Genomic DNA, 19,627 nt, shown 5'->3' on the forward strand with positions numbered 1-19,627 from the left:
CCCTGAGAACATAATAGAAAAAGCATCCTTTAATAGAGACACTGGGAGTCTGTCATTTGTCATTTCAAAGCGGCAGAGCCCAACGCAGACGAGGGAAACAACACGCATACATTTCCGCACATCATAATCTATTAGCTCACTCGGTTGGCCCAAGTCGGGGCACAAGCTGGGCGATCTCCTCATTAAGGGTGGGACCTAATGGGCTTGACACAGGGCTGATTAGTGCTGTCATTGTGTGCGTATGATGGAGCAAAAAAGGGAGATGGGGGGGGGGGAAGCTTGCTGGCTTGAGGGAGACAAGCTTTAATTTTAATCTTCCTGTAATTTCAGATGGATCGCACCCACCCACCCTCCCACCCGCACACATACACACAGCAACCCAAAAAAAGAGAACACAGCGGTGATGGCTGATGCTTTGTATCTCCTCCTACAAATATGTGGCTGTCAGTCACAATAATAAAATCCAGAGTAATTGTGCAGTCTGCCTGAGATACAGTTATCTATGTCTGTCACCTTTAGCCACAGCATCTCTCTGCAGTGGGATAAAACAAGTAGAGAGCGAGGAGAAGGAGGATAAGTGTTTTTGTGTAATGAAAACTCCCTCTCTTTCTCTCCTCTCTTTCTGTCTGTTTTTTTTCCCTCTATCTCTCTGCTTGGCCAGCTCCTGCTGCCAGCCTCGGTCTGAGAGAAGAGAGGCCTGGCAGGCTGATTGGCTACTAGCTGGCCGGTTTGGGTAGCTGCCGAAGCTTTGTTTCCCAGCTTGTTTGAAGCTGGATTTGTTTCCCTTACTTGACTTTGCCCCCGTCTCCCAACTTTTCAGTTGTCGCTCTATTTATGTGCAGTTTTTCACAGTAACTTGCACTCTTGACACTGTGCGAACAAAATATGGTAATCCTTAAAATTAACTATGAAAAGAGGAGCTTTTATGCTAAAAAAGACACACACAAAAGGCTTTATTACGCTCTGTCACAGTTGGTAAAAGTGCACGTCCATTTTTTTATTTCAGCTACAGCCTTGCAACTAACACACAGTTTATATTGTTGATGATGTGGTGATTATTTTCTTGAAATGGCTCAAACCTCAAGAGCAAGAAAAGCATCAAAACCTTAACTTTAATGAAGAAAAATACTGAAATTTTTAGTCACTTACCAAAATAACTACAGCTAAATTACTGTCAATTGATTTATCACTGTCATGTTACCATTTAGACATAAATGTATTTATATTCATGATTAATTTCCACTTTTCTAGTGTCTTCCTAAATTGGCAGTGTTCTTAGCCAGTGCAGCCCACACTCATTTTCATACTTGCTTGGCAAAAGCTGAGAGACATTCATGCATCTTTCCTTTCCGAAAATTGCAGATCTGATTAAGCTGTTTGCTGTTAAATACAGTTACACTCATAAATCACAGGTAAAAGCATGATTTCATTCAGAAAACGTCATCAATTTAGTGCAAGCAAACACTGACTAGCACAACTGAGCAGATGTCATAATGTGTGATACTGTTTAAATTCCTGCCTACGGTGGATCAGACAAACAAATCAATTCTATGGATCAATACAAAGAAATGGTTTTGAAAGCACTTCGATAGATGAGGTTTTCTTATAATAACTAGAAGATGGCATCGTCATACTTGGCTGCACCAAGATTCAAAGTCTGCCAACGTTCAAGATTCAAAGCCAAAACATGTTCAAAATATGCAATAAAAACTGGTATTTGCTGGTAGCCTAACTGGAGTTAATAATAAACACAGTGATTTGGGATTTGGAAAACATTGTTGGTTGAGTCCATGCTAGGTTAAAGCACTGACAATATAATCTTTGATTTGGTCCACACAGTGCTGTACTGTCAAGTATTTTGAAAAATAGTTGTTAGCGTTTGTCAAAAAATATTGTAATATCGCTTCCCACTACACGCAGATAGAAAAATTTGCCAGAACAGGCATGCACCCCCATTTTTAGCATGTATTTGTTTACATTTCTGGTAGAGTTACAGCATTACAAGTTTTCAGGATTGGCTATTAGAAATTATTGCATGGAATATACACATGGATGTACAGCTCAAACCTAAAAATAATCATGCTCAAGCAATTTCGGGTGAGCGTTTTCTGCCTTTGATTTCTAAGCTGATTTATGGTCACTGTAAACATCAGATACAATGGTATGCCTGGAAGGTGCAAGTCCCACTGAAACTTCATCTGTGTTTGTCATTTCTGTGGATTAAATTTGAATGATAATAGCTTAGGAGTCCAAATCTTCATGCTCTTATCCCTTCCACTTTATGCAGTATCTTTGCCTCATGTTCATTCCTCAACCTCTGATTTACATAACGCATGAAAACTACTTGATAATTGTATGCAGCGTCAATGGATTTGATGAAGAGGTTTAGTCCATATGGAAGACAGCACAATTTCACAATTCGTACTTGAGTTGTGAACTTCAGCTTGTAAAGATACGACACTCTTCTTCTCTTATCATGACTCCTTAATATGATTTCATCCTCTCGCTTTCGTCTTTGAGCCTGCCACCGAACATACCATCCACAAAAATTTGCAATATCTGAAGTAGTGAAATGTTCTGTGATATTACCTTCAGCCATGATAAGCTATAACGAGCTTCAGCTCTGTACTGAAATTTACTGATCAATATCAATATATGATGGTAAAATTGCAAGTCACTGTTCATTCAAGGAATAGCCTGAGCCTTGCTCGAGGGCCGATGGCTTTCTCTGGGCCCACATGTGAAAAAAGTCTCGCCTGATTATGAAACTTTCCAGCAGTATTATGGAGTTCCTGTCAGCTCGAGCTTAAACAAATGAGAAGTCTGCCCTAATTAAACTGCCAAATTTTAAGTGCACACTGTATGGTCATGTGGAAATGTTGATCATCAGTCATGCTGATGGGGCTGAAATAATTAGTTATTTCCAAACCTGCTTTTTCATAGGATGAATTTCATTCCACCCGTGTTTTAAATCACACAGCCTGAAACATAGGATCATACAGTGCATCTGATGGCAGTGTGACAAAAGACTAATGTCACATCCGTACTTTCTCTCTCTGAACTGACAGTTGCGTTGGCACGCATACATTTTGCCTGCAGGCCGCTGTCAAGTCTACAGTCAAACAATTAGAGGCTGCTATTGCTCTTTTGCGTTGCTCTGTGTGTGTATGTGTGTTTACTGGCATCTATGATCGCCTTGGTGGATGATAATAACATATGGATTTGTGACAAAATGTTTATGCGGGCCGTGAAGCACCAAATGGTGGAGTAATTGAGTGCTGAGATTGATCCAAATTTGTTCTTGCAGTACCGACATCCTGAGGCAGCGGGCAGATTTTACAGATTAGGACACAATATAGGGAATACGTAGTTTGTGTGGATTCTGTGGATATATTATATTAGAGAACTAAATTATCCCACGATTTGATGACTGGAATGGAATTCTTCTGATAATCAATTACATCTCTAATGCAAGTCACAGTGGAGAACAGGATGAAACGCATCAGCACACACACGGCCGGCGTTCATGTGATGGCTGTGCATATCAATGACCTTTGCATCCGCTCCTCCTGCCTGATCTCAAGGTCACTCACAGACTCCTTCTTTCTTCTGCTGTATCCTGAGCTCAGTGTGGTCTGCTTACTGAATTCTGTTTTATCATTAAGTTGCACAACAATTTTCTGGAACGTGTGCTGCATTTACAATCGATACACCGTGTATAAATACGTTAAAATAATTACAGGGCCCGATGTTTTACAGCTCCGAGCTTCTAAACTGGTGAACTCTCACAAACACAATACAAGAAAACACTTAATGAGCAGAAATTGTTTTGATGCTAAATAAACAAACACCAAGTGCAACAAATTATGCTGTACAGAGCATGAAATGGCATTTCACAATGGCCCTGTGGTGTTTTATTCTAACTTTCTTGCCAAGTGAAGCTTAATCACACTTTCATTTTTACATACATACATACTTATTTGCACTTTCCAGCCAAACCAAAGGAGTCCTTACCCTGCTCTACTTATTGTATTGTTTAAACCCCAAAAAAAGCATTTAGATCCATAAGGCTAGCAAATTGAACAAAGCAGGGATGGTTTATTCTTCTGTTCCCTCTAATCAGACCTACTTGTTTAATTGCCACTGCAGTAAAGTGGTTGCTGATTTGTTGGTAAATATGGTGCACTAATTTTCTTACAACTCTCTACAGGTTACCTTGAGAGCCGGGTGCACACAGCAGGAAGGTCCTGTGTGAATAAAGTGCCCAATCAAATGAGGCATTACTCCCTATCAGGAGTCCTGTGAAGGCCTCTGATTGCAGTTTCACTTAGCAACAGCTGGGGCTAGTTGTGCATTAATGCATGTACTGCATGTGTGTGTGTGTGTGTGTGTGTGTGTGTGTGTGTGTGTGTGTGTGTGTGTGTGCATGAGTGAGAGAGAGAGGGGAAGAGATTAAGGCAGAGAGTGAGATGCAAGGGTGTGTCTGCATGTGTGAGAATCTTTTTAGATGAAAGGGACACATAGCAACAACATGGTGCTCATGAGGATTTTGGGATTTTGTGTGTGTGTGTGTGTGTGTGTGTGTGTGTGTTTGAGCCTCAGGAATCATTAGTGTAAATGTCAGAGCTAGAACACCAGAGAGGAGTTATACTGTATACCAAGCAGATGCTGATGCAGACATGCAGGAAAACAGCAAAGGCGGAGAGAAAGTGTAAGGCAGAGACAGGGAAAGGGACACAGGGAGAAAATTAGTGATTATTTAGAAGCAGATTCACCCAGAGGATAAAAGAATACATGTATAGCGAGAGAGCCAGTGGCAGGTGAAGCTAGCGGAGCTGACGGGAGCTGATTGTGTGGGTGTGTGAGCTTCAATCTCTCCCTCTATGGCCCGGGAACTTTGGTATTTTCTTGTCTCCAGAGGGGAGAGACAGTTGGATGAACCAGCCACTTGCAGCAGCAAGCATCCTCGTGTGCTGACTGAAGTGAACGAGCCATAAACATTTCAGAGACGTTTTCCTTCTGTGACTGACATGAGAAAATGAATACAAATCTCATGTCTGTGCACAAAGCACATACAGAGAGTAGCTTGGTTTAACAATAAAGCTGGAAGTGTAGAGGGAAATGTGGCCTGGCTCGATTAGAAGTTGAAAAATATGTCTAACATCTAGTTTACAGCTAAAATGAGTAATCGATTAGCTGTCGGCTATTACGTTAATCGCCAACCATTTAGGTAATTGATGCTTTTTTTGTAATTTATTCTGATTGTAGCTTTTTAAATATACATCTTTCTGATTTCGTTCCTCCTCTTTGACAGTAAACTGGATATCTTTGGTTTGTAGACAAAACGAAACATTTGAGGATGTCATGTTTAATTTTAGGAAACACAGATCAACATTTTACAAAGAAACAACAAATCAAATAGTCAAAAAATAATAGTGAAAATAATCATTATTTGCAGCCCTAATCTTGTTTTATACACACATATACAGAAATCTAAAAATAGCAACTTGTGAATGTATGAGGAGTTGCATGTTTGAGATTTCTTAGCAAAATGCAGCTCATCCATCTGGCTTTGAAGCTAGTGTTAGTCTCAAACAGGCACAGTGATACCAAGTGTCCTAACCTCACTGTGATGATGAGGCCAACAAACAGATCCTACTGCTTAAAAGTTGATGTTTTTCATATTTCTTGTCGTGCGTTTGTTAAATCGGATGAGACAAGACAGGTAGTGAGCTTCAGCAGGACTGTGTTGATGTTCATATTATACTGACAGACAGAAAAGGGACAGCAAGAAGTGTATTTCCAAAAACACTGAACTGTTCCTTTAAGCTGACACCATAAACTTTCACATAGTTGTCACCTAACTGACTTAAGCTCCACATTTGTACATTGCTGCTGATGCATTAGACAAAAAGTAGCAGCTGCATTATCCTAGAGGGCACACCACATAGCGTGTTTCTGAACACACTGCCAAAAAAACAAACAAAAAAAACCCTAATCCTTTGTGTCTAACTCCCATGCAGGATATATCTCCTCTATCCCGCCTCTCCTCCCATGTCTTCTCCTCTGTAGCTGGTTCGCTCTGTACCTGTTGAATAATTGATAGCTGTTTTGGTTTCCGATAAGGCGTTTGGGGTCCACAGCTCTCAGCAGTATGGGTTTGCTGCTTTCCTCACGGCACATCACACAGCTCAGGCCATCTTTTCACTCCCCCCTCTCTTCCCCTTCTTCACTGTGCCTCCCTCCTTTTCTTTTTTTATCTCGTCCTCTCCCATTTCACATGTCAGTTATTCTGATACGCGCTGCTCACATTCTCTGCAACATGTTTGCGTGCGTGTTGTGCTGTGTGTGCTGCCAGCGGCTCCAATTCCAGGTTTTATTCTTGATAAGCCCCCGATATTTATCTCCTCCTGATCACAAAGAACCATGTAAACATAAATAAATGGAGAATGCTGGATATTACCATGGAAACAGAACTTGTAGATACAAAAAAAAGTAAATAGGATAAACCATTTAACATGCCCGCATAAATAGGCTCATACTGCAGCAGCCTTACTATCGCGAGCTGCACCCTGGTGTTTACAGGGAGTAGGCAGAATAACAGACACTTGGGAAAGTCTCAACTTTGAAGTGGCAGATTCTTCACTGTAAACACTCCAATTATGTATTTTCAGCGGTATGCCTTCCCCTATACTGTCAGTCATATACTAGAGAGTTTCGGCCTGACACCGTAATTAGTAATGCATTGAGACTGTCCTAACGAAAACAAAAAGCAGTATTAGATGTTTATTCATACGCCTTAGGCCAGTGATACTCAACCTACTCTGCCTGGGGGCCACTTTTGCAAAATAATAGGAAGCCAAGGGCCAGTTACTAAACAAACAATAATATTTTTCACATTAAATGAGTGAACATTGAGATTGCCAGTACTCTGTATTTAAAAATATTTCATTTAAAATTAACTTAGGAACAGACAAGGGAAATTATTGAACATTTATTATTCACCAACAAAAGAAAATTCCCTGTGTCAAAAAACTGATTTTCATTGTGAGCTAGATAATGATCGGTGGCCCAGTTAGCACCCTATCATGGCCTGCAGCCTGTAAGATAAGTAACTCTGCCTCAGGTCATGTTCCCCATTCATTTCAATGGGATACAGTAAGGATACCAACGCAGAGGGCTCAACAAGAACTTAGTTTAACTTTTTGCTACTATACTAAGCAAGCCAGCAAGGTGCACTGAAAGGTACAAAACTGGTGCAAGAACACAGGCAGAAGCAGCATGATGTCGTTTCAGGGGAAAGGGGAGGTCAAGGTGGATGGATAGGTCAACAAAGTGTGTAACTTTGACACTGGAGACTGCTGACTGTTTCCAGTTCCAGTCAAGCTATGCGTTTCTTCTTTAAACCATGACAACAGTTGTTCTGAAACCTTTATGGAGAAGTTAATGTCACAAAAAGGTCATAAAAATTCTATTTGTGATCTGTGTTGGCAAAGCACAGTGGCTAAATGTCATAAGAAAACAGTCATATGGATCTGTGTGGAATAATATGGCAAAGTATGTATTTTGTTGTGACTTTTGACTGTTTTCAGTGATGTATCAAATCATCTAGCAGTTTCAATTTTTGACAGAAGCACCTGCAGTTTGGGCGTCAGATAATGTTGCCTCCATGGAGCCCCGTTGTTCTCATTTTGCATTTAAAATGCACCAATCAAAATTCTAAAACTTGATCCCTTTTTGTGGTTAAAAAATGCTGCATACTGGAATTCAGCCTCATACGATCCATTCATGCTGAAGCAGTACTTGTGCTTCAGTTACTTTGTAGTTAAAAGTCATTTTTCATTTATTATTTAGGTTGTTTTGTCTACCCCCCTGCAACAAATCTTAAATGAGTACTTGAGTATCCCAAAACATATTAATGTATTAATATGCATGTATAGCAAAGGCCTTGCAACCTTTCTTCTATGTTTATTCCCTTGGTTTCCGAAGCTCTCTGCTCTGTTTCTGTCTCTCTGACCTTTTCTATACGTCTCTGCAGTAAAGTGTTAAGTGTCTGTATTGGCTGTTACCCAGCGTGTGGGGAATTGAAGGAGATGGGTTAAAGAGGGAGAAGAGTTCATCAAACCTAGGACAACAAGTCAATTCCTGCTGATTTACCACATCAATCCCCATCTGTCCCACAGTGCTCCTATACACTCACACACAAATATGTGCGTGTCTGTACATATACAACTACTCAAACAGACACATGCAGACACACACTGACTTTGTCACAAGCTCTTTCTTGCATTTCTGCCTCTCTCTGTACTGCGGGATAGACAGACAGGAGCGGTAGCAGTAGCAGGTCTTACATAACCACATCACTGCATTAACGAGCCCATCTGCCTCTGACTGGTGCTTACACTTACAGTTAGAGCGTCGGTTAAATGATGCACCCTTAATACATGAGAACAAACACCACCAGGACCACCTCAGCTGTCCTGTTGAGCAGACGGAGAAGATGAAAACAGACTAAAGCTGTCCGATTTCCTTATTGTTTTCCTCTATGGAACATTTAGCATCTTTAAGACTTCTTTCTCAAGCGTTCCAGTGAATGAAACAGCAACACACCTGCTCAGAGTTTTATTGCAAATTGAAACCTACGGTCGACTGGGGCTGCACAATTAAACGAATATTAATCTTGATCACGATTTTGGCTTCCCGCAATTAAATTAACATGATTGACTGCGATATTGACATTTAAAGTGCGTGCTGAGCTCATGGAAAACTCTGCTGCATATCAACTCAACTGCTTCCTAAACTGACAGGCCGCCACAAGGGAGCCAACGAGATGTTTTAGCTTCACTTTTGAGGAGCCGTCATGCCGCTGCACACGCACCCCCTGCAGCCTCCGTTCGTGAAACAATTTCCAAAAATACTAATATACAACAGAGAGCAGACGGGCGAAATGAAAGTCAAATGTCTGGAGCAGAAGGTGAAGAGCTACTTTTGAAAAGGATTATTATTTGGAAGTATTTTGGATTCAGAGCAAGTGATGTTCAGCATGAAGAACAAATTTGCAAAGTGCGCATGAGAGTTGTGTCTGTACCACCAAGCAACACGGCTAGCTTGTTCAACCACCTGAAAAAACACCACAAACTGCAGCACACTGAATGCATGACAGGGCATTACTATACTATAGAGCGGGGGTGTCAAACATGCGGCCCGCGGGCCAAAACGGCCCTCCAGAGGGTCCAATCCGGCCCTCAAAGTGTAAAAATTACAGAGAAGACATTAACTACAGATTGTAAATATGTAAAACTATAAATTTAAAATAATTTCTAGACCATGACAAGTTGTTTTGATCAAAAAGTAAAATACTAAATTGTTCATTGTTCTTTCGTCATTTTGTGTCTCATTTTTGTAATATTTTGTCTTGTTTTTGGTGTTTTTTGTCTGACTTTTGTTGTTTGTCTCATGTTTTTGTCATTTTGTTTGTTTTTTGTTGTTTTGTGCTTACTTTTTGTCCTGCTTGTGTTTTTTGTCTTATTTTTGTCAGTTTGTGTTTTGTATATTCATTGTTTTGTGTATTGTTTGTCTACTTATTTGTCATTGTGTTTCTCACTTTTGTCATGTTTTGTCTCGATTTTGTCGTTTCTGTTTTTATGTCGCTTTTTACCGTAACTTAATTTGTCTAATTTTTTGTCTGTTTTGTTTCGTGTCATTTGTCATTACATTGTGTCTCATTTTTGTAATATTTTGTCTTATTTTTGTTGTTTTTCGTCTTTTTTTTGCCAGACTTTTGTCATATTGATCATAAAGTAAATACTGTATCATTCTGTTCCAGATACCTGTGACTAAATGATTTATGCCTTTATAGACACTCTGTGATCTGGAAGATGTAATGTTTAAATGATAAACTGAGGCATAATATTGCTGAAACTGAACTTTTTTTTCTTAAGAAATCTCAGGTTGTTCATGATGTTTTGTAGAAAGATAATTTCTTAAATGTGATCATGTTCAGAAGGTACTTTTTTGCACTAAAACAAAGGGAAACATTTGGAGTTTTGGTTATTTATTGGTTATTATGCTGTGATTTTACTGATCCGACACACTGGAGATCAAATTGGACTGAATGTGGCCCCAGAACTAAAATGAGTTTGACACCCCTGCTCTACGGTGTGATGCTACAGTCGCACAACATGATTGTTTAAGCAGTGCTCTGTTGGTTTTAAATTTGGGTTAAGTAATTTGCTACAACTATATGCTTTGTTTGTAGGAGAAGCACTGTGAATAAGGATTAGTCTTATTCAATGCAACGATTTGTGCATTAGCAGCACTGAAGCACGGCATGCAAGCTCTGTTTTAATGTGAAAGTTCAATGAAAGTATTTTTTTCTGATAAATCTATAAATAATCATATTTGGGCTCAATATTAATCAAGGTAGTTGTGATGATCATATCGATCGTAACAGTGTGGCCCTAGTGTTGCGCTGACTGACATGAAAATGAATCATGAGTGAATTGTATTGCAAAAATACTGTATTTGTAATCAAAAGTGACAACTACATTTTCTTAAATCACAGAATTTACGTCAGTACCTTGGTCATCTGTGCTTTTTACCGGATTTTGGCAGCCTAGCAGACTTTCTATCTCTCTCACACATACACACACACACACATTCAGACATTTGCCAGGACCCACCAGTGGGCTGAATGTAGTTTATCTTGATCCATTTTTACTGATGCTAAATCCAAGTTCTGACTAAATTCCTAAATTAGCCCTTTGGACAATAAATCAAGAAAAAGCCAAATATGGTTTCACATCACTTTGCCAATGCATAACTGCACCAGCAGACCACAAAAAAGCAATGACGCATGAAATGGCTGAAATTAGAAGAAGTATTTTGGTGGGAGTTTGTGTTTGATGCGTGCTTCAGAGCGACGGGGGGAAGGAAAGATGGAGTGATGTCAGAGAAAAGGAAATGAGGGACGTGTGAGAAAGTGTTGTTTGTCTGCTGCCACAGCTTGTTTGTGTCTTCTGTCTGAGGCTCATTATAACACCGAGGCGTGGTGTTAGTGCATGTGCATTCACAAGTGTGTGTGTGTGTGTCTGTGTGTGTGTGTGTGTGTCGCACTGAGGCTTACATAACGATCAGATGCTCAGCTGGGGACACTGTACGGATGATTCCCAGGACACCCTTTTTATTGGATTGAGAGTGAAGGTTTTTTGGAACACAACTAAAAAAAAAAATTCATCAGAGGCAAACTTTTACAGAGCTGGAAAAGTCATAAATGTGCACTCACATTAATGCTCAAGTAAACCAGCATCATATTGTACATCGCTGCACAAACCCACAGCCATTTTCCTGACATTACATTCATATTTTAGGCATCATTGCTGCTCTTTTCCAGAATATGTGAGTCAGATAGGCTTTTACAGATTTCGTTTTTAGCAGTTTTTCTTCCTTGCATACTAAATTTTAAGTCTAAAGCATTATTTTTTTTTTTTTAGCTAGGTGATAATTTGCAATAAAAGACACTATATGACATATGTGCTGTTTTTGTTGATGGCTTGATCTAAATGACAGAAATATGTTGGGAACTCATATCTCAGGGGAATAAATTCAAAACACTAAACCAGCCCTGCTACTGTACGCTCAATGTTCAGCAAATTAGAAATGATTTGTACATGATTGTCTCAAGGAAGTGGCTGTAATAATCCATCGTGAATTTTCCTTTTATGCAGTGAGCTTTGATTTTATGTCAGCAATCATTCAAATGGTGGATTGTGGCTGGAAATGAAACATCTCATTTATGGCATGTTAACAATGGTACAGTACATTTGCTGTTGAATTATGGGGAGATTATTGCAGGTTGGTATCATAAGAAACGGACCAGAATGTTCACCCAGAGCTACAGTATGTGCTGAGAGAGACAACATTAAATATAGTGAGCTTTAAATAAAAGTGTCAAGATGCTATAGCCATTGTTGATAGAGCTGCTTTATGGGCGTGCTGCTGTCCTATGTAAGTGCTGTTTATGGGAAACTTGTCCCTGCAGCATCTATGTCGGTGGGTGTCAGCACACTTAATGTTAAGGGTTAGGGTCTGTTAGAGGATGATTACTACAACACAGAGACCCTGCCTGCTCGGCTCACAGCTGAGCAGAGTATTACATCGGTGAGAGGAAAAAAGAGTGAAGACATCCGTACTACACCCTCTGAACTCCCTCTCCCCCTTTAACCAATACTGCATTAATCTTCTTAAGCTGTCAACATGACCTAAAACGGATGATGCACAAGTGCGCAGAGAAGAGGGGAAAAACTCCTGCCAAGCAGACAACAGCTTGTGACTAATAGTGAGTTTAGCGCTGCTCACCAAGCTCATAACTGAGTCGTAGCACCATCATCTTGGCACAATTTAATTACTGCTTTGAGAAAGGTGCTAGCCTCAGTTGTTTTGGCTGTTTGCTCATGAGTCAGTCCACTTCCTCACCTGAAACGTGTGACCCCCTTGTGAACCAGAGCGGGGCCGCAGAATAGTAACTTTAGAGACAATTTTTAAAAAAATTTCCTCCCAGATGTGCAAACAGATATGTGGGAGTGCAGGTCAGAGTTAATGAAAGGTGCAGAAGATGTGTGGCGTGACACTGAGAGGACGTGTGAAAGAGCCAAGGAAGGAAAAATGAGCCAGAGGATGAGGAAAGGGGGGTGTGGGGAGGTGTCGGTGAGGAAGTGAAACATTCGTTCTCAAGATCTTCACAGGACTGAAATTTTACACATTGGTTTGCACCTGTTATTTAGCGATATAATGACCTGAGAGATGATCACAACACAACAGATGCCTACCTAATAATACAGCGAGTCCCAAAAAGTCTGCGTGACCCGTGTTGTTGTTATGATTACTACAGTGCTACTGCCCCAATAAGGACCTGGCAAATACACTGCAGCACAGCTGTCATGAAGATGGGCGGCCTGCCCAACTACACCAGCTGTGCCAGCCCAACCATCACTTAATCACCCTGGGAGGGAAAGAGCAAAGGATGGAGGGAAGGGGGGGGAGGGAGGGGGAGAGATTAAAAAAAGAAAGAGCGAGTGGTGAAGGTGAGGATTGTGACAAACAATGGAGCAAAATTTGAGAAAGGGGCGAAGAAGTGCAAAGTTAGGAGGATGGGGATGCAGATGTTTGAGCAGGAGGGGAAGTTTGATGGATTTGAAAAGCAAGGAAGGCAAAGAAGGATGCATGAGGAAAACAAAGAGGCAAAAAGAAGCAAGAAAAAAGTGGGGAAGAAGTGAACCGAGGAAAAAATGTCTAGACAGATGAAGGTGGGATAGAATGCGAGTGTTGCGAAAAAGAGTGATGGCGGCGAGGGTGATCACATGAGCAGACGAAGGGTGATTTGTAAAACGAAATAGAGAGCTGAGGTGAAGGAAAATGGCCTACACTGCAGAATGATGAAAGGCGTGCAAGGCGTAGTGTGAAAGAGATAGACCGGGAAGGAGGAGAAGATGATGTCAAACATGTTTTAGGTCGATTTCTCAGCTGGCCAGATCAATACAGCTGCAATCAGTCTTGTAATAGCGAGAGCAGTATGCAACCATACCAAATGCAGTAAACTATATTTAGCAGACAGTAACTTCTGTCAGCTGCTTCGGTACAAACACTCAGCCTTGAGGTCTGACTGCAGTCAACGACTACAACAAATACCTCAGCAAACATTAGACGGGATGGACCTGTTGCGACTTTGAGAGCAATTCTGTATTTCTTGCTCTCTGCTACCTACTGACCCACCTACATTCATGGGAAAAAGTAAGTGCATTTGGTGGAAGCTGTTGTCTCTTTTGAAATATCTGGATGAAGAACAATTTGACCCTCTTCAATATGTTGCCTGTACAGATAAAGGTGAGGATAATGTGCTTTTCAGTCATTTATTCAACCAAAAATTGAGCACAAGTCTTCTATGAAAACAGTAAGTACTCTGGCCTCAAAAGCTGGCGTGGCCTACTTTAGCCCAAATGTTTCCATGGTGTTTTTTCTTTTTCCATTCAGCCATTGGCTTACTGAAATTTTTGACCACTTTTTCATGCTGAACTCATTCATTTGCAAAATGTTTGAATTGAGTGGTGGATCTGATTGAGAACTAAAGGACACTTTGCCCAGCTGTAGAGTAGTTACATTTCACTCAGAAGACAGTCATGCCTTTAAGCAACCCTCGTTTTATTGTCTGTTTTAGCATAAATGGGACTATATTTTCCAAAATGAACATCTTGCTGTATTGAAGTAGACTTTAAACTAGCAAATAAGACCATAAACCCATAAGGAAAATGTTTGCTAAAGTAAAAAATCGAGTCTAAAATAGGGTTATTTTCTCATTAACGTCTATACAGTTTGATTTATTTATTATACAAGTGGAGTTGCCCCTTGCTGGCTATTAGAAAGTGCAGGTTTAAGTCGTTTCCATATTGGCTTCACTTTTATACCCAGAGTCTACATTCATTTTTTATTTGCACTCTGTTTTAGGTTCATCTTCAACTTTTTGGCCTCAAATGGCCTCTCTTTATTTTTAAATAATCTTTCATTTGATGCAGAGTTCATTGTTGAATCAATGACAGGCGGATGTTTAGTCTTTGAGGCTCCAGTTTTCACCATCATGCCTCACAGATGGGTTTAGGTTCTTCACCTCAAAAAAAAGGCTTTTCATATTCACCAAGCGTCTTGTTTTACTGTTACCCCATCTCTGATTAGTCTGCCCAGAGCAAATTATACCAAAAGTCCTGATCTTTGCCACTATGTTAACTGGCAAATTGTAGTTATGCCATAATGCTCTATTTGGACTGCAACTTTTTTTCCTTGCACGCCTCCTGTGCAGGTCAGATTTGTGCTGTTTCTTTCTGATTGTAGGTCAAGAACTTTGACACAAGCCATTGTAAGAATTATATGCAAATCCTGTGATGGAAGTTTGTGGTTCTTAGAGGCTCTTTTTGCTCTTTGATCTTTGGCTGAACTCGGTCGGGTGGGCGGTCCAGGACAAATTGACATGTCTAGATGAGTTTCCTTACAGTGGAATGAGTTATTTCAATTAAATTGAAGATTTCTCCATACTCAAAGGCATCCACAACATATTTTTACATCTTGGCATGATGACACCACACACTTGAATATCAAAGAAAACACTAGATTTCAGAAGTTTAAATAAGACCTTCACCTGTAACTCCTCAAGGAAGTTCTAATTATTGGCACCTAATCACAGTTACTGTTTTTTTTGTTTGTTTTGTTTGTAAAGAAATTGTGAAAGTGACTACAAAATGTCAGTTTCATGTGTATTTGTTCAAGTATATTACCTTTGGTAATAGCCACTGTTTGAAACCGGATTAACTGTTTACTCATCCAGAGAAATTTTTAAAAAAAGCTTTCGGTTCTAATGGGATGTACTTTGCTTTTACATGAATGTATCTAGCTATCTGTCATATTCCTCTAATGCCTTTCACTCCCTCTTCCCACTATCTCTGAATGCGTGTGACTAACACCATGTCAGGAAACGACTCTCAGAGCAAATCATCCATCCCCAGGGCAGATTTGTGCTGCACTGCTCAAGATTCAGGGCAACGGAGATGAGTATATTTGTCTATATTGTAAAGACAGGTTATGCTTCATCTTCACACTGACTGACGATGAATCTATGCTGAAGGGAGGATCCCTGATGGGTGAATATTAATCTTGGCTAAACACATTTTATTGCCAAGATAAACATGTCCTGTCAGTTACAATGGGTCATTCACTTAACCTAATCAGTCAGCGGCCATTGATTTGAGCACATGTTGTCCCGGAAAACTCTGTTTGTATTGAATCCAATCAGCGACACCTATATTCATTTACTCAGTGAATGCATAATCTGAAAGATACGGAAGACTCCCAGGATCTACTGTTGTGCTGCACAGACCAGTTAGATTGATTTATATGCAAGGTTCTATGCGGTCATGTGGGCTGCAACAAAATAATACTGCTCCTCGCCAAATAACAGGAATCAAAATAAACGCAAAGCAATTTTTCGCGTAGGAAAGCAGCAGCCTAATCTGCTTTTATTCACAATTATGTTACAAAAAAAGGTTTATGCAGAGAACAAAACGAATGAACAATGGAAAGGCATGAAAAATTAAATCAGGCTAAATAATTGATTTGTGCATTAAATCACAAACGTGAAATATATTTAACCCTTATAAATGTGACACTAATACAGAGCGCCAGGACTCCTGCGTTTCCCTCGGCCTGCTACTACCTGCCCCATCTCTTCCCATCTGTCTCCTCTGCTAGTCTGGGGGACCTTACACGCTCCGTTCAGCAACAGATCAAGACAGCTACATCTTCCACCAAATGACATTTCACAAGCATTTCCCCAGACGCGTTCATGGAAGAGGTTTTTCATGTAGTCACATGTGCATGTGTGCTGCCGGTTGTACAACATGTGGGAGTTGAGTCTGCTTCTAAAGATGCCACAATTCTGTCTGGATCCGCCAGGAGTAATAAGCAATTATGCCTCATGTATATGTCATGTCAGCGTGCCTAATAAATAACATATGTTTTCGTGGCGAGAGGAGAAGTAGGATGTGAGGTAAATAAAGTATTGTGTTGATGAAATGGTGGAGTCAGAGATGGAGAGACTTAATTCCGCCTTAATCATCCTGAGATGTCACCAGAAAAGAGGGTAATGACATGTAATCCACTTCTCCAATCCCCTCCTACTGCTGCCGGTTGTTTGGGTGCTGGTTTGGTGTTTCAATAGTGACAACAGCGATAAATTACATTATGTGTGGAGTGTAGATACTAAACACCAACAAACTCTCTGTCACTTGGTTTTATTTTCCCCTTTAGCCAGTGCCTTGCTGTCTCCACTGTACTCCAGTTTCTCTTTCCTACTACAATCCTTTCGTGTTAACCCAGAGGCCCCCTGTGGTCCGGAGGCGACAGAGCACAGACTTACCTTAAAGAGTTAGCATGGTAATACCGACTGGAGTCAGAGTCAGTCAGCCAGGCCAGAGCAGAGTTAAGCCCTCGCTCTATACTCACATCAAAGGGGATGGGCCATCCACAGCAATCTCCCCCAGAGAGAGGGAGAGGATGGAGGGGGGAGGCAGAGAGGAGGGGGGGGCTGTCATATATTCCCTTTATCACAGGGAATTTTACGGTTCAGACCTGTGATTCTGAGGGGAATTTTATGGGCTGACCAAAGATGGGCAGCTTCAATTCAAAAGTAGAGCTGTCTCATCACTTCCCAGGAGGTGTGTGTGTGTGTGTGTGTGTGTGTGTGTGTGTGTGTGTGTGTGGGATTGTATTTCGTGACTTTCTGCCAATCTTACCTTTCTTTAATTTAAAAGCATATTTTATCATCGTGACAGCTTATTGTTTATCAATCCCGCTTTGTGCGAGCTGATTCATGCACTGCTGTTGCCTTCCACTCAGACCCGCATTTTTAATTGGATGCTTCTCCACGGTAGGCAGCAGAAAGAAGAAGGAAAAAAAAAAGATCGATTAATCAATTCTTCCCTGGGACAAAGTTGAGTTGCAGGTTGTTTCTCGTTTCTCGGATATCAGCTATGTCATTTTAACGGTGGCACCCTTGGCAAACACATCAGCCCCATTACTTTTGGATGAACTGGTGAGGTTGTGTGAATGTTTATCCCCGCTGTGTAACTCTGAGGGGGTTTTATTTTATAGCCTGACATGCGTATTATTGCAGTGTGACGCAGGCATCAATACACAGCGTACATAAATGTTGGAGTAAACACACCGGTTACATTGCTTTAATGAATCATGTTCTCTAGAGATTATTCATACTCTGCTTTAATTATGAGATGGTCTCACTACACGATAAGCTTCTTATCTGACTGTGAGCATCAGTTTATTTCCAAATGAGCCACTGATAGTCACATATGTCCACAGTGATGTGTGTGTGTGTGTGTGTGCTCACATAACCACATGCAAACCGACCACACATATACTCACTCACGCAACCGTTGCTTGTGAGAATTACGATTATATGCAAAATTAGCAACATCTCCTTCAGCTTCTTACTATGAAATGAATTGAATCTTCTTTTTTTTAAAGACAAATATCTCATGACAGATTTCTGTATTTGTGTGTTTCCTCACTGGTTTAAAGTGGGTAGGGCTCTGCTGAGCATCACATATTTGCATACTTTTATTAGAGTTTAGCAATGTTTAAATCTAAATCTGATCAGAGTTAAATGCAGTGAGCAAATGCAGCCATTGCACACGACACCCTGATGTATTAACAAAAGGATTTCTGGGTTTAAATCACAGCGCCTGGGCTATGTTTTGGTTGCCAACCAATACAAAGGCCTTCCATCAGCAGTAAGTGGGGCAGTCATTATTTATCTGTCTGACAAGAGTTAGTTTGCTCATGTGGCCACCATCAATCACATCTGATCAAATCACACCCTCACAGTCCTGATGGAGATTAGCATAGTTAAACTTTATATTTATAATAATCAAGGATGTTTTTTTTAACTGAACTTTAACTTTGATTGTCGCTCATTTAGTCATGCATATTTAATGTCATGGAGAAATACCCTCCGAGAAGATTTTAGGATTAACTCTTCGGGGAGAAAACATAACACGGAATGCTTTTATTTTGGAATCATATCAACAAAGCATTCTTTTTGAACACATTCAGAATGTTTAGTCCCATCGCCAACGATTTTGCAGAAATGTTCCTACAGACGATAGTCAAAGACAAGCAGGAGAACAAGTTCCTGGGAGAATGGATGGCTTGATAGACATTTAAACAGGGATGCAAAACACTCGGAGGAAACAAAGCCGTGGCGTGTTTATGACCATAATTATAACTGTGTACTTCTGTTTCAGGCTTCTTAATAAAGCTCGTAGATGTTTGCATATTTCTCCACATAATTAGCTAAACACAGGTTTTAAGGATGCACTGGGCATTGCCTCTAACTAATACAATTATACATTAGAACATAGACTAAGTTAAGTCACATTGTAGGATTTTTGGTACAGGAAACATTTCAACCACCAGCAATGTCAAATAAATGTTTTTGGCTTGACTTCAACAGCTTCCAACTTTAGCTGCCATTTCTGATGAAATGATTCAACATTTATAGATTAAAAAAACATTGTCAAAGAGGCAACAACATCATATTTTTCATTAATAGTACTATCACTAAACAGTGATGCAGCATAATGCATTTCTACCAGAAAACAAATCAAATAATCCTCTCATCCCTGCAAACTGTGAAACTGCACCATTTCTCGACAGGATGCTGAGTAGTGCAGCATGTTTTTATTAATGAATTTCACCAAATACCTTGGCGATTTGATCTTACAACAAGGTTTCTACCTGTTCTTTGTGCTGGTGTATCAATTAAAATTTACACAAAGGGTGCCAATGTGCACTAAGCTTCAACTGCCGGTTGCATAAAACAAAGATGTGAGGGAATGTAATTACAAAATGAAAGAGATTTTCTGATGAGTTTATAGGTTCTGACAAAAGTGACTGGAGAGGCGAGGTCATCTGATCCGCCGGGAGATGAAAGCAGAAAGAGCTCAGACTGGGTGAAGCAATAACAGCTCAGACGTCACTGTGACGTTTGATGACCTACATGTGCTTATCA

General features: G+C 40.3%; 1 protein-coding gene across 1 annotated transcript in view; it reads left to right on the forward strand.

The window, feature by feature from the left end:
- The window catches only part of LOC111588258 (reticulon-4 receptor-like 1), a 105,071-nt gene that overhangs the window by 1,680 nt on the left and 83,764 nt on the right, over positions 1-19,627 (forward strand). The window lies entirely within an intron of this gene.

Source organism: Amphiprion ocellaris, chromosome 14 (assembly GCF_022539595.1).
Source record: "Amphiprion ocellaris isolate individual 3 ecotype Okinawa chromosome 14, ASM2253959v1, whole genome shotgun sequence".
Classification (NCBI taxonomy): Eukaryota; Metazoa; Chordata; class Actinopteri; family Pomacentridae; genus Amphiprion; species Amphiprion ocellaris.